Source organism: Lissotriton vulgaris, unplaced genomic scaffold (assembly GCF_964263255.1).
Source record: "Lissotriton vulgaris unplaced genomic scaffold, aLisVul1.2 SCAFFOLD_714, whole genome shotgun sequence".
NCBI lineage: Eukaryota > Metazoa > Chordata > Amphibia > Caudata > Salamandridae > Lissotriton > Lissotriton vulgaris.
The window spans coordinates 453,247-466,615 of NW_028248223.1; the positions used below are offsets into that span (position 1 = coordinate 453,247).

The 13,369-nt window shown below is 33.7% G+C and overlaps 8 non-coding genes across 8 annotated transcripts; 5 read left to right on the forward strand and 3 right to left on the reverse strand.

The window, feature by feature from the left end:
- Positions 1–204: 204 nt before the first annotated feature.
- On the forward strand, positions 205–276 carry TRNAQ-UUG (transfer RNA glutamine (anticodon UUG)). The gene has a single exon. It is a non-coding gene; the product is annotated as a tRNA-Gln (tRNA).
- Positions 277–2,721: 2,445 nt separating this feature from the next.
- On the forward strand, positions 2,722–2,793 carry TRNAQ-UUG (transfer RNA glutamine (anticodon UUG)). The gene has a single exon. It is a non-coding gene; the product is annotated as a tRNA-Gln (tRNA).
- Positions 2,794–5,238: 2,445 nt separating this feature from the next.
- On the forward strand, positions 5,239–5,310 carry TRNAQ-UUG (transfer RNA glutamine (anticodon UUG)). The gene has a single exon. It is a non-coding gene; the product is annotated as a tRNA-Gln (tRNA).
- Positions 5,311–6,136: 826 nt separating this feature from the next.
- Positions 6,137–6,208, reverse strand: TRNAQ-CUG (transfer RNA glutamine (anticodon CUG)). Its single transcript has one exon. It is a non-coding gene; the product is annotated as a tRNA-Gln (tRNA).
- A 2,444-nt stretch (positions 6,209–8,652) lies between these two features.
- Positions 8,653–8,724, reverse strand: TRNAQ-CUG (transfer RNA glutamine (anticodon CUG)). Its single transcript has one exon. It is a non-coding gene; the product is annotated as a tRNA-Gln (tRNA).
- Positions 8,725–10,271: 1,547 nt separating this feature from the next.
- TRNAQ-UUG (transfer RNA glutamine (anticodon UUG)) lies at positions 10,272–10,343 on the forward strand. Its single transcript has one exon. It is a non-coding gene; the product is annotated as a tRNA-Gln (tRNA).
- An 826-nt stretch (positions 10,344–11,169) lies between these two features.
- On the reverse strand, positions 11,170–11,241 carry TRNAQ-CUG (transfer RNA glutamine (anticodon CUG)). The gene has a single exon. It is a non-coding gene; the product is annotated as a tRNA-Gln (tRNA).
- Positions 11,242–12,787: 1,546 nt separating this feature from the next.
- On the forward strand, positions 12,788–12,859 carry TRNAQ-UUG (transfer RNA glutamine (anticodon UUG)). Its single transcript has one exon. It is a non-coding gene; the product is annotated as a tRNA-Gln (tRNA).
- The last annotated feature ends 510 nt before the right edge of the window (positions 12,860–13,369 follow it).

The following is a 13,369-nucleotide window of genomic DNA, read 5'->3' on the forward strand; positions in this document are numbered from 1 at the left end:
TCTTATCTCACATAAAAAGTACTGTTCAACAGAGTCATAGCGTTACTTGAGTCCTTTGTGCAACATACTTCCCTAACATAGTTCAATGGGCAAAAGTTGAACAGAATAGAAAAGTAATACAATTCTGTTTGTCTTTGACTGTAGAAAATAAAAAATGTGAAATGTCCACATTGCTGCAGCAATTTGCTCCCCTGTCACATGGGAGGTTCCATGGTGTAATGGTTAGCACTTTGGACTTTGAATCCAAGGATCCGAGTTCAAATCTCGGTGGGACCACTTTCATGACTTATGACCAAATCTTTTTCTGTCAAGTGTATTCATAAATATCATAAATCTAACACGGGTAGAGTGAAACATTAATTTATTGATTGTATTTTAAAAGTCTATTTGATGTGAGCAAATTATAGAACTTTTAGAAAACATGGAAATTAAATGGCTCAAAATAATGAGACATTTTGTGAGCTGACTCCGTTTTCTCAAACTCATCACAAGGGGCTGATGCAAGATATTACTTGTTTAAATCTTACTGTTATTGATAAGGGGAACAAGGAACTTTTTTAATTGGAAAGCCTTCATTAAAAGAAAACTTTAGGAATCAAATTGTGTATTTTGGGGGCAGAAGAGATGAACTTTTAAATAACAATCTTGAAATTCAGACACACAGATATTTACACTCTGTTTTTCTAAAGTAAATCCATAACCATGAAGTAGAATCTTTCGAAAGACATGTCAGATGTATTAATCTGAATTCCTCTTTCAAAGAAATGCACAATTAAATGCACTGTGTAAGTCAAGAATGTTGTCAGATAAGAAATCAGCAAAATTAACTATCTTATTACTGATCATACAGATGAGAAAGAAAAGGAACCTCTTGCTCAAATTGTGGATGGGAAAGAACAGTTTTTAGTTTTCAGCTTCTGTACTTATGTTTATGATTAATTCATTTCTTTATATTGTATTATCGCTATCTAGATGGATATAGCCATGTATACATAGATACATACTTATACGTTGATAAGTTTCAGCATAAAGCTTTGACGTTATGTTTTTCCAAGTCCAAATTCTAAGAAATTAGTGAAATATTAAATCTCATAATTCAAGCAGGTCCCACCGCGATTTGAACTCGGATCGCTGGATTCAGAGTCCAGAGTGCTAACCATTACACCATGGAACTCCGCCATACACGAGGGCTTTTTCCATTGAGACAAAAGAGAGCGCATCAGTGCGGGGGCTTTTCTTACATTGATGAAAAGATATCTCAGTTGAATGCTCATAGTGTAAAGAGCGATAATGTGATTTGATTCTTTTCAGCTACATTCTCCATAACAGTGTTAAATGTGCAAACGTTTATCAGGACATGCAATTTACAAAATAATGATAATCTTTGACTGAAGAATATTAAAACATTCTACATTTCCAAACTACTACATCCATTTCTCTGTCTCTCACATGGGTGGCTCCAAAGAGCAATGGTTGGCACTTTGGACTTTGCATGCAAAGGTACCAGTCCAATTCTTTGAGGTACTTCTTTACTACTCTTGACCTTTTCCATTTCTGTCATCTTTGTTTATTGATAGCTCTAATCCAACACCAGTAGGTTGAAAGAGACAAATATTGACTCCTTTCAAAATGTCCAACAGCTTGAACAAGTTACAGAAATACGAACTTTATAATACTTTTACATCACATTCCTAGACAAAATAGTGTGACATTACAAAATCCTATCCTGTTTTTCTCAAATGCATTTCAGAGGGCTGATTCCCAGCATTCCTTTTTGAAGATTTCCACACTATTGATAAGGCGAATATAGCACATTTTGAAAGAGATGTTTTCTTAAATCAAACCTAGAGAACCACAATGACGGTATCAATCAGATAGTAGAAATGTTTTTTGTATATTAGTATGGAAGTTGTGAAATAAAACATTTCTCATGCTGATTTTCAACAGTCGATCTGCAATCATGAAATATAAGCTTTTGCTTGGAGGCCTCAAAGGTACTGATCTAATTTTCTTTTTTAAAATTATTCACAGATCGTATGATATGCTTTGTACAAATCAACTATGTTGTTAGATCAAAATTGATTAAAAAGTGACTATCTCAATTTCAGGACATATAGAAGAGGAAGGAGAAGGCGCTCATGTTTCAAATGCGGAGAGGCAACAACTGTTCATTATTTTCACCTCTATTAATTATATGTATTTTCATAATGTATATATTTATATTTTCCGATAAATATACATAGACATATAGCGATATATAGGGAGATACATACATATAAGTTGATACGTACAAGTTTATAAGTAAATGAGATGTTTTTCCAATTAATACTTCTAAGAACTGAATGGAAACAAAATCGTAAAGTTTAGATAAGTCCCACTGAGCTTTGTACTTAGATCCCAGTTTTCAGAGTCCAGATTGACAAGCATAACACCATCAACCCACCTGTACCAGGTTGAGCTTTCCGTTTTGACAGAAGAGATTGCATTCACAGGGAAATCTTAATTTTTATTGCAAAATCTTATCTCACATAAAAAGTACTGTTCAACAGAGTCATAGCGTTACTTGAGTCCTTTGTGCAACATACTTCCCTAACATAGTTCAATGGGCAAAAGTTGAACAGAATAGAAAAGTAATACAATTCTGTTTGTCTTTGACTGTAGAAAATAAAAAATGTGAAATGTCCACATTGCTGCAGCAATTTGCTCCCCTGTCACATGGGAGGTTCCATGGTGTAATGGTTAGCACTTTGGACTTTGAATCCAAGGATCCGAGTTCAAATCTCGGTGGGACCACTTTCATGACTTATGACCAAATCTTTTTCTGTCAAGTGTATTCATAAATATCATAAATCTAACACGGGTAGAGTGAAACATTAATTTATTGATTGTATTTTAAAAGTCTATTTGATGTGAGCAAATTATAGAACTTTTAGAAAACATGGAAATTAAATGGCTCAAAATAATGAGACATTTTGTGAGCTGACTCCGTTTTCTCAAACTCATCACAAGGGGCTGATGCAAGATATTACTTGTTTAAATCTTACTGTTATTGATAAGGGGAACAAGGAACTTTTTTAATTGGAAAGCCTTCATTAAAAGAAAACTTTAGGAATCAAATTGTGTATTTTGGGGGCAGAAGAGATGAACTTTTAAATAACAATCTTGAAATTCAGACACACAGATATTTACACTCTGTTTTTCTAAAGTAAATCCATAACCATGAAGTAGAATCTTTCGAAAGACATGTCAGATGTATTAATCTGAATTCCTCTTTCAAAGAAATGCACAATTAAATGCACTGTGTAAGTCAAGAATGTTGTCAGATAAGAAATCAGCAAAATTAACTATCTTATTACTGATCATACAGATGAGAAAGAAAAGGAACCTCTTGCTCAAATTGTGGATGGGAAAGAACAGTTTTTAGTTTTCAGCTTCTGTACTTATGTTTATGATTAATTCATTTCTTTATATTGTATTATCGCTATCTAGATGGATATAGCCATGTATACATAGATACATACTTATACGTTGATAAGTTTCAGCATAAAGCTTTGACGTTATGTTTTTCCAAGTCCAAATTCTAAGAAATTAGTGAAATATTAAATCTCATAATTCAAGCAGGTCCCACCGCGATTTGAACTCGGATCGCTGGATTCAGAGTCCAGAGTGCTAACCATTACACCATGGAACTCCGCCATACACGAGGGCTTTTTCCATTGAGACAAAAGAGAGCGCATCAGTGCGGGGGCTTTTCTTACATTGATGAAAAGATATCTCAGTTGAATGCTCATAGTGTAAAGAGCGATAATGTGATTTGATTCTTTTCAGCTACATTCTCCATAACAGTGTTAAATGTGCAAACGTTTATCAGGACATGCAATTTACAAAATAATGATAATCTTTGACTGAAGAATATTAAAACATTCTACATTTCCAAACTACTACATCCATTTCTCTGTCTCTCACATGGGTGGCTCCAAAGAGCAATGGTTGGCACTTTGGACTTTGCATGCAAAGGTACCAGTCCAATTCTTTGAGGTACTTCTTTACTACTCTTGACCTTTTCCATTTCTGTCATCTTTGTTTATTGATAGCTCTAATCCAACACCAGTAGGTTGAAAGAGACAAATATTGACTCCTTTCAAAATGTCCAACAGCTTGAACAAGTTACAGAAATACGAACTTTATAATACTTTTACATCACATTCCTAGACAAAATAGTGTGACATTACAAAATCCTATCCTGTTTTTCTCAAATGCATTTCAGAGGGCTGATTCCCAGCATTCCTTTTTGAAGATTTCCACACTATTGATAAGGCGAATATAGCACATTTTGAAAGAGATGTTTTCTTAAATCAAACCTAGAGAACCACAATGACGGTATCAATCAGATAGTAGAAATGTTTTTTGTATATTAGTATGGAAGTTGTGAAATAAAACATTTCTCATGCTGATTTTCAACAGTCGATCTGCAATCATGAAATATAAGCTTTTGCTTGGAGGCCTCAAAGGTACTGATCTAATTTTCTTTTTTAAAATTATTCACAGATCGTATGATATGCTTTGTACAAATCAACTATGTTGTTAGATCAAAATTGATTAAAAAGTGACTATCTCAATTTCAGGACATATAGAAGAGGAAGGAGAAGGCGCTCATGTTTCAAATGCGGAGAGGCAACAACTGTTCATTATTTTCACCTCTATTAATTATATGTATTTTCATAATGTATATATTTATATTTTCCGATAAATATACATAGACATATAGCGATATATAGGGAGATACATACATATAAGTTGATACGTACAAGTTTATAAGTAAATGAGATGTTTTTCCAATTAATACTTCTAAGAACTGAATGGAAACAAAATCGTAAAGTTTAGATAAGTCCCACTGAGCTTTGTACTTAGATCCCTGTTTTCAGAGTCCAGATTGACAAGCATAACACCATCAACCCACCTGTACCAGGTTGAGCTTTCCGTTTTGACAGAAGAGATTGCATTCACAGGGAAATCTTAATTTTTATTGCAAAATCTTATCTCACATAAAAAGTACTGTTCAACAGAGTCATAGCGTTACTTGAGTCCTTTGTGCAACATACTTCCCTAACATAGTTCAATGGGCAAAAGTTGAACAGAATAGAAAAGTAATACAATTCTGTTTGTCTTTGACTGTAGAAAATAAAAAATGTGAAATGTCCACATTGCTGCAGCAATTTGCTCCCCTGTCACATGGGAGGTTCCATGGTGTAATGGTTAGCACTTTGGACTTTGAATCCAAGGATCCGAGTTCAAATCTCGGTGGGACCACTTTCATGACTTATGACCAAATCTTTTTCTGTCAAGTGTATTCATAAATATCATAAATCTAACACGGGTAGAGTGAAACATTAATTTATTGATTGTATTTTAAAAGTCTATTTGATGTGAGCAAATTATAGAACTTTTAGAAAACATGGAAATTAAATGGCTCAAAATAATGAGACATTTTGTGAGCTGACTCCGCTTTCTCAAACTCATCACAAGGGGCTGATGCAAGATATTACTTGTTTAAATCTTACTGGTATTGATAAGGGGAACAATGAACTTTTTTAATTGGAAAGCCTTCATTAAAAGAAAACTTGAGGAATCAAATTGTGTATTTTGGGGGCAGAAGAGATGAACTTTTAAATAACAATCTTGAAATTCAGACACACAGATATTTACACTCTGTTTTTCTAAAGTAAATCCATAACCATGAAGTAGAATCTTTCGAAAGACATGTCAGATGTATTAATCTGAATTCCTCTTTCAAAGAAATGCACAATTAAATGCACTGTGTAAGTCAAGAATGTTGTCAGATAAGAAATCAGCAAAATTAACTATCTTATTACTGATCATACAGATGAGAAAGAAAAAGAACCTCTTGCTCAAATTGTGGATGGGAAAGAACAGTTTTTAGTTTTCAGGTTCTGTACTTATGTTTATGATTAATTCATTTCTTTATATTGTATTATCGCTATCTAGATGGATATAGCCATGTATACATAGATACATACTTATGCGTTGATAAGTTTCAGCATAAAGCTTTGACGTTATGTTTTTCCAAGTCCAAATTCTAAGAAATTAGTGAAATATTAAATCTCATAATTCAAGCAGGTCCCACCGAGATTTGAACTCGGATCGCTGGATTCAGAGTCCAGAGTGCTAACCATTACACCATGGAACCCCGCCATACATGAGGGCTTTTTCCATTGAGACAAAAGAGAGCGCATCAGTGCGGGGGCTTTTCTTACATTGATGAAAAGATATCTCAGTTGAATGCTCATAGTGTAAAGAGCGATAATGTGATTTGATTCTTTTCAGCTACATTCTCCATAACAGTGTTAAATGTGCAAACGTTTATCAGGACATGCAATTTACAAAATAATGATAATCTTTGACTGAAGAATATTAAAACATTCTACATTTCCAAACTACTACATCCATTTCTCTGTCTCTCACATGGGTGGCTCCAAAGAGCAATGGTTGGCACTTTGGACTTTGCATGCAAAGGTACCAGTCCAATTCTTTGAGGTACTTCTTTACTACTCTTGACCTTTTCCATTTCTGTCATCTTTGTTTATTGATAGCTCTAATCCAACACCAGTAGGTTGAAAGAGACAAATATTGACTCCTTTCAAAATGTCCAACAGCTTGAACAAGTTACAGAAATACGAACTTTATAATACTTTTACATCACATTCCTAGACAAAATAGTGTGACATTACAAAATCCTATCCTGTTTTTCTCAAATGCATTTCAGAGGGCTGATTCCCAGCATTCCTTTTTGAAGATTTCCACACTATTGATAAAGCGAATATAGCACATTTTGAAAGAGATGTTTTCTTAAATCAAACCTAGAGAACCACAATGACGGTATCAATCAGATAGTAGAAATGTTTTTTGTATATTAGTATGGAAGTTCTGAAATAAAACATTTCTCATGCTGATTTTCAACAGTCGATCTGCAATCATGAAATATAAGCTTTTGCTTGGAGGCCTCAAAGGTACTGATCTAATTTTCTTTTTTAAATTATTCACAGATCGTATGATATGCTTTGTACAAATCAACTATGTTGTTAGATCAAAATTGATTAAAAAGTGACTATCTCAATTTCAGGACATATAGAAGAGGAAGGAGAAGGCGCTCATGTTTCAAATGCGGAGAGGCAACAACTGTTCATTATTTTCACCTCTATTAATTATATGTATTTTCATAATGTATATATTTATATTTTCCGATAAATATACATAGACATATAGCGATATATAGGGAGATACATACATATAAGTTGATACGTACAAGTTTATAAGTAAATGAGATGTTTTTCCAATTAATACTTCTAAGAACTGAATGGAAACAAAATCGTAAAGTTTAGATAAGTCCTACTGAGCTTTGTACTTAGATCCCTGTTTTCAGAGTCCAGATTGACAAGCATAACACCATCAACCCACCTGTACCAGGTTGAGCTTTCCGTTTTGACAGAAGAGATTGCATTCACAGGGAAATCTTAATTTTTATTGCAAAATCTTATCTCACATAAAAAGTACTGTTCAACAGAGTCATAGCGTTACTTGAGTCCTTTGTGCAACATACTTCCCTAACATAGTTCAATGGGCAAAAGTTGAACAGAATAGAAAAGTAATACAATTCTGTTTGTCTTTGACTGTAGAAAATAAAAAATGTGAAATGTCCACATTGCTGCAGCAATTTGCTCCCCTGTCACATGGGAGGATCCATGGTGTAATGGTTAGCACTTTGGACTTTGAATCCAAGGATCCGAGTTCAAATCTCGGTGGGACCACTTTCATGACTTATGACCAAATCTTTTTCTGTCAAGTGTATTCATAAATATCATAAATCTAACACGGGTAGAGTGAAACATTAATTTATTGATTGTATTTTAAAAGTCTATTTGATGTGAGCAAATTATAGAACTTTTAGAAAACATGGAAATTAAATGGCTCAAAATAATGAGACATTTTGTGAGCTGACTCCGTTTTCTCAAACTCATCACAAGGGGCTGATGCAAGATATTACTTGTTTAAATCTTACTGTTATTGATAAGGGGAACAAGGAACTTTTTTAATTGGAAAGCCTTCATTAAAAGAAAACTTTAGGAATCAAATTGTGTATTTTGGGGGCAGAAGAGATGAACTTTTAAATAACAATCTTGAAATTCAGACACACAGATATTTACACTCTGTTTTTCTAAAGTAAATCCATAACCATGAAGTAGAATCTTTCGAAAGACATGTCAGATGTATTAATCTGAATTCCTCTTTCAAAGAAATGCACAATTAAATGCACTGTGTAAGTCAAGAATGTTGTCAGATAAGAAATCAGCAAAATTAACTATCTTATTACTGATCATACAGATGAGAAAGAAAAGGAACCTCTTGCTCAAATTGTGGATGGGAAAGAACAGTTTTTAGTTTTCAGCTTCTGTACTTATGTTTATGATTAATTCATTTCTTTATATTGTATTATCGCTATCTAGATGGATATAGCCATGTATACATAGATACATACTTATACGTTGATAAGTTTCAGCATAAAGCTTTGACGTTATGTTTTTCCAAGTCCAAATTCTAAGAAATTAGTGAAATATTAAATCTCATAATTCAAGCAGGTCCCACCGAGATTTGAACTCGGATCGCTGGATTCAGAGTCCAGAGTGCTAACCATTACACCATGGAACCCCGCCATACACGAGGGCTTTTTCCATTGAGACAAAAGAGAGCGCATCAGTGCGGGGGCTTTTCTTACATTGATGAAAAGATATCTCAGTTGAATGCTCATAGTGTAAAGAGCGATAATGTGATTTGATTCTTTTCAGCTACATTCTCCATAACAGTGTTAAATGTGCAAACGTTTATCAGGACATGCAATTTACAAAATAATGATAATCTTTGACTGAAGAATATTAAAACATTCTACATTTCCAAACTACTACATCCATTTCTCTGTCTCTCACATGGGTGGCTCCAAAGAGCAATGGTTGGCACTTTGGACTTTGCATGCAAAGGTACCAGTCCAATTCTTTGAGGTACTTCTTTACTACTCTTGACCTTTTCCATTTCTGTCATCTTTGTTTATTGATAGCTCTAATCCAACACCAGTAGGTTGAAAGAGACAAATATTGACTCCTTTCAAAATGTCCAACAGCTTGAACAAGTTACAGAAATACGAACTTTATAATACTTTTACATCACATTCCTAGACAAAATAGTGTGACATTACAAAATCCTATCCTGTTTTTCTCAAATGCATTTCAGAGGGCTGATTCCCAGCATTCCTTTTTGAAGATTTCCACACTATTGATAAGGCGAATATAGCACATTTTGAAAGAGATGTTTTCTTAAATCAAACCTAGAGAACCACAATGACGGTATCAATCAGATAGTAGAAATGTTTTTTGTATATTAGTATGGAAGTTGTGAAATAAAACATTTCTCATGCTGATTTTCAACAGTCGATCTGCAATCATGAAATATAAGCTTTTGCTTGGAGGCCTCAAAGGTACTGATCTAATTTTTTTTTTTTAAATTATTCACAGATCGTATGATATGCTTTGTACAAATCAACTATGTTGTTAGATCAAAATTGATTAAAAAGTGACTATCTCAATTTCAGGACATATAGAAGAGGAAGGAGAAGGCGCTCATGTTTCAAATGCGGAGAGGCAACAACTGTTCATTATTTTCACCTCTATTAATTATATGTATTTTCATAATGTATATATTTATATTTTCCGATAAATATACATAGACATATAGCGATATATAGGGAGATACATACATATAAGTTGATACGTACAAGTTTATAAGTAAATGAGATGTTTTTCCAATTAATACTTCTAAGAACTGAATGGAAACAAAATCGTAAAGTTTAGATAAGTCCCACTGAGCTTTGTACTTAGATCCCTGTTTTCAGAGTCCAGATTGACAAGCATAACACCATCAACCCACCTGTACCAGGTTGAGCTTTCCGTTTTGACAGAAGAGATTGCATTCACAGGGAAATCTTAATTTTTATTGCAAAATCTTATCTCACATAAAAAGTACTGTTCAACAGAGTCATAGCGTTACTTGAGTCCTTTGTGCAACATACTTCCCTAACATAGTTCAATGGGCAAAAGTTGAACAGAATAGAAAAGTAATACAATTCTGTTTGTCTTTGACTGTAGAAAATAAAAAATGTGAAATGTCCACATTGCTGCAGCAATTTGCTCCCCTGTCACATGGGAGGTTCCATGGTGTAATGGTTAGCACTTTGGACTTTGAATCCAAGGATCCGAGTTCAAATCTCGGTGGGACCACTTTCATGACTTATGACCAAATCTTTTTCTGTCAAGTGTATTCATAAATATCATAAATCTAACACGGGTAGAGTGAAACATTAATTTATTGATTGTATTTTAAAAGTCTATTTGATGTGAGCAAATTATAGAACTTTTAGAAAACATGGAAATTAAATGGCTCAAAATAATGAGACATTTTGTGAGCTGACTCTGTTTTCTCAAACTCATCACAAGGGGCTGATGCAAGATATTACTTGTTTAAATCTTACTGTTATTGATAAGGGGAACAAGGAACTTTTTTAATTGGAAAGCCTTCATTAAAAGAAAACTTTAGGAATCAAATTGTGTATTTTGGGGGCAGAAGAGATGAACTTTTAAATAACAATCTTGAAATTCAGACACACAGATATTTACACTCTGTTTTTCTAAAGTAAATCCATAGCCATGAAGTAGAATCTTTCGAAAGACATGTCAGATGTATTAATCTGAATTCCTCTTTCAAAGAAATGCACAATTAAATGCACTGTGTAAGTCAAGAATGTTGTCAGATAAGAAATCAGCAAAATTAACTATCTTATTACTGATCATACAGATGAGAAAGAAAAGGAACCTCTTGCTCAAATTGTGGATGGGAAAGAACAGTTTTTAGTTTTCAGCTTCTGTACTTATGTTTATGATTAATTCATTTCTTTATATTGTATTATCGCTATCTAGATGGATATAGCCATGTATACATAGATACATACTTATACGTTGATAAGTTTCAGTATAAAGCTTTGACGTTATGTTTTTCCAAGTCCAAATTCTAAGAAATTAGTGAAATATTAAATCTCATAATTCAAGCAGGTCCCACCGAGATTTGAACTCGGATCGCTGGATTCAGAGTCCAGAGTGCTAACCATTACACCATGGAACCCCGCCATACATGAGGGCTTTTTCCATTGAGACAAAAGAGAGCGCATCAGTGCGGGGGCTTTTCTTACATTGATGAAAAGATATCTCAGTTGAATGCTCATAGTGTAAAGAGCGATAATGTGATTTGATTCTTTTCAGCTACATTCTCCATAACAGTGTTAAATGTGCAAACGTTTATCAGGACATGCAATTTACAAAATAATGATAATCTTTGACTGAAGAATATTAAAACATTCTACATTTCCAAACTACTACATCCATTTCTCTGTCTCTCACATGGGTGGCTCCAAAGAGCAATGGTTGGCACTTTGGACTTTGCATGCAAAGGTACCAGTCCAATTCTTTGAGGTACTTCTTTACTACTCTTGACCTTTTCCATTTCTGTCATCTTTGTTTATTGATAGCTCTAATCCAACACCAGTAGGTTGAAAGAGACAAATATTGACTCCTTTCAAAATGTCCAACAGCTTGAACAAGTTACAGAAATACGAACTTTATAATACTTTTACATCACATTCCTAGACAAAATAGTGTGACATTACAAAATCCTATCCTGTTTTTCTCAAATGCATTTCAGAGGGCTGATTCCCAGCATTCCTTTTTGAAGATTTCCACACTATTGATAAAGCGAATATAGCACATTTTGAAAGAGATGTTTTCTTAAATCAAACCTAGAGAACCACAATGACGGTATCAATCAGATAGTAGAAATGTTTTTTGTATATTAGTATGGAAGTTGTGAAATAAAACATTTCTCATGCTGATTTTCAACAGTCGATCTGCAATCATGAAATATAAGCTTTTGCTTGGAGGCCTCAAAGGTACTGATCTAATTTTCTTTTTTAAATTATTCACAGATCGTATGATATGCTTTGTACAAATCAACTATGTTGTTAGATCAAAATTGATTAAAAAGTGACTATCTCAATTTCAGGACATATAGAAGAGGAAGGAGAAGGCGCTCATGTTTCAAATGCGGAGAGGCAAAAACTGTTCATTATTTTCACCTCTATTAATTATATGTATTTTCATAATGTATATATTTATATTTTCCGATAAATATACATAGACATATAGCGATATATAGGGAGATACATACATATAAGTTGATACGTACAAGTTTATAAGTAAATGAGATGTTTTTCCAATTAATACTTCTAAGAACTGAATGGAAACAAAATCGTAAAGTTTAGATAAGTCCCACTGAGCTTTGTACTTAGATCCCTGTTTTCAGAGTCCAGATTGACAAGCATAACACCATCAACCCACCTGTACCAGGTTGAGCTTTCCGTTTTGACAGAAGAGATTGCATTCACAGGGAAATCTTAATTTTTATTGCAAAATCTTATCTCACATAAAAAGTACTGTTCAACAGAGTCATAGCGTTACTTGAGTCCTTTGTGCAACATACTTCCCTAACATAGTTCAATGGGCAAAAGTTGAACAGAATAGAAAAGTAATACAATTCTGTTTGTCTTTGACTGTAGAAAATAAAAAATGTGAAATGTCCACATTGCTGCAGCAATTTGCTCCCCTGTCACATGGGAGGTTCCATGGTGTAATGGTTAGCACTTTGGACTTTGAATCCAAGGATCCGAGTTCAAATCTCGGTGGGACCACTTTCATGACTTATGACCAAATCTTTTTCTGTCAAGTGTATTCATAAATATCATAAATCTAACACGGGTAGAGTGAAACATTAATTTATTGATTGTATTTTAAAAGTCTATTTGATGTGAGCAAATTATAGAACTTTTAGAAAACATGGAAATTAAATGGCTCAAAATAATGAGACATTTTGTGAGCTGACTCCGTTTTCTCAAACTCATCACAAGGGGCTGATGCAAGATATTACTTGTTTAAATCTTACTGTTATTGATAAGGGGAACAAGGAACTTTTTTAATTGGAAAGCCTTCATTAAAAGAAAACTTTAGGAATCAAATTGTGTATTTTGGGGGCAGAAGAGATGAACTTTTAAATAACAATCTTGAAATTCAGACACACAGATATTTACACTCTGTTTTTCTAAAGTAAATCCATAACCATGAAGTAGAATCTTTCGAAAGACATGTCAGATGTATTAATCTGAATTCCTCTTTCAAAGAAATGCACAATTAAATGCACTGTG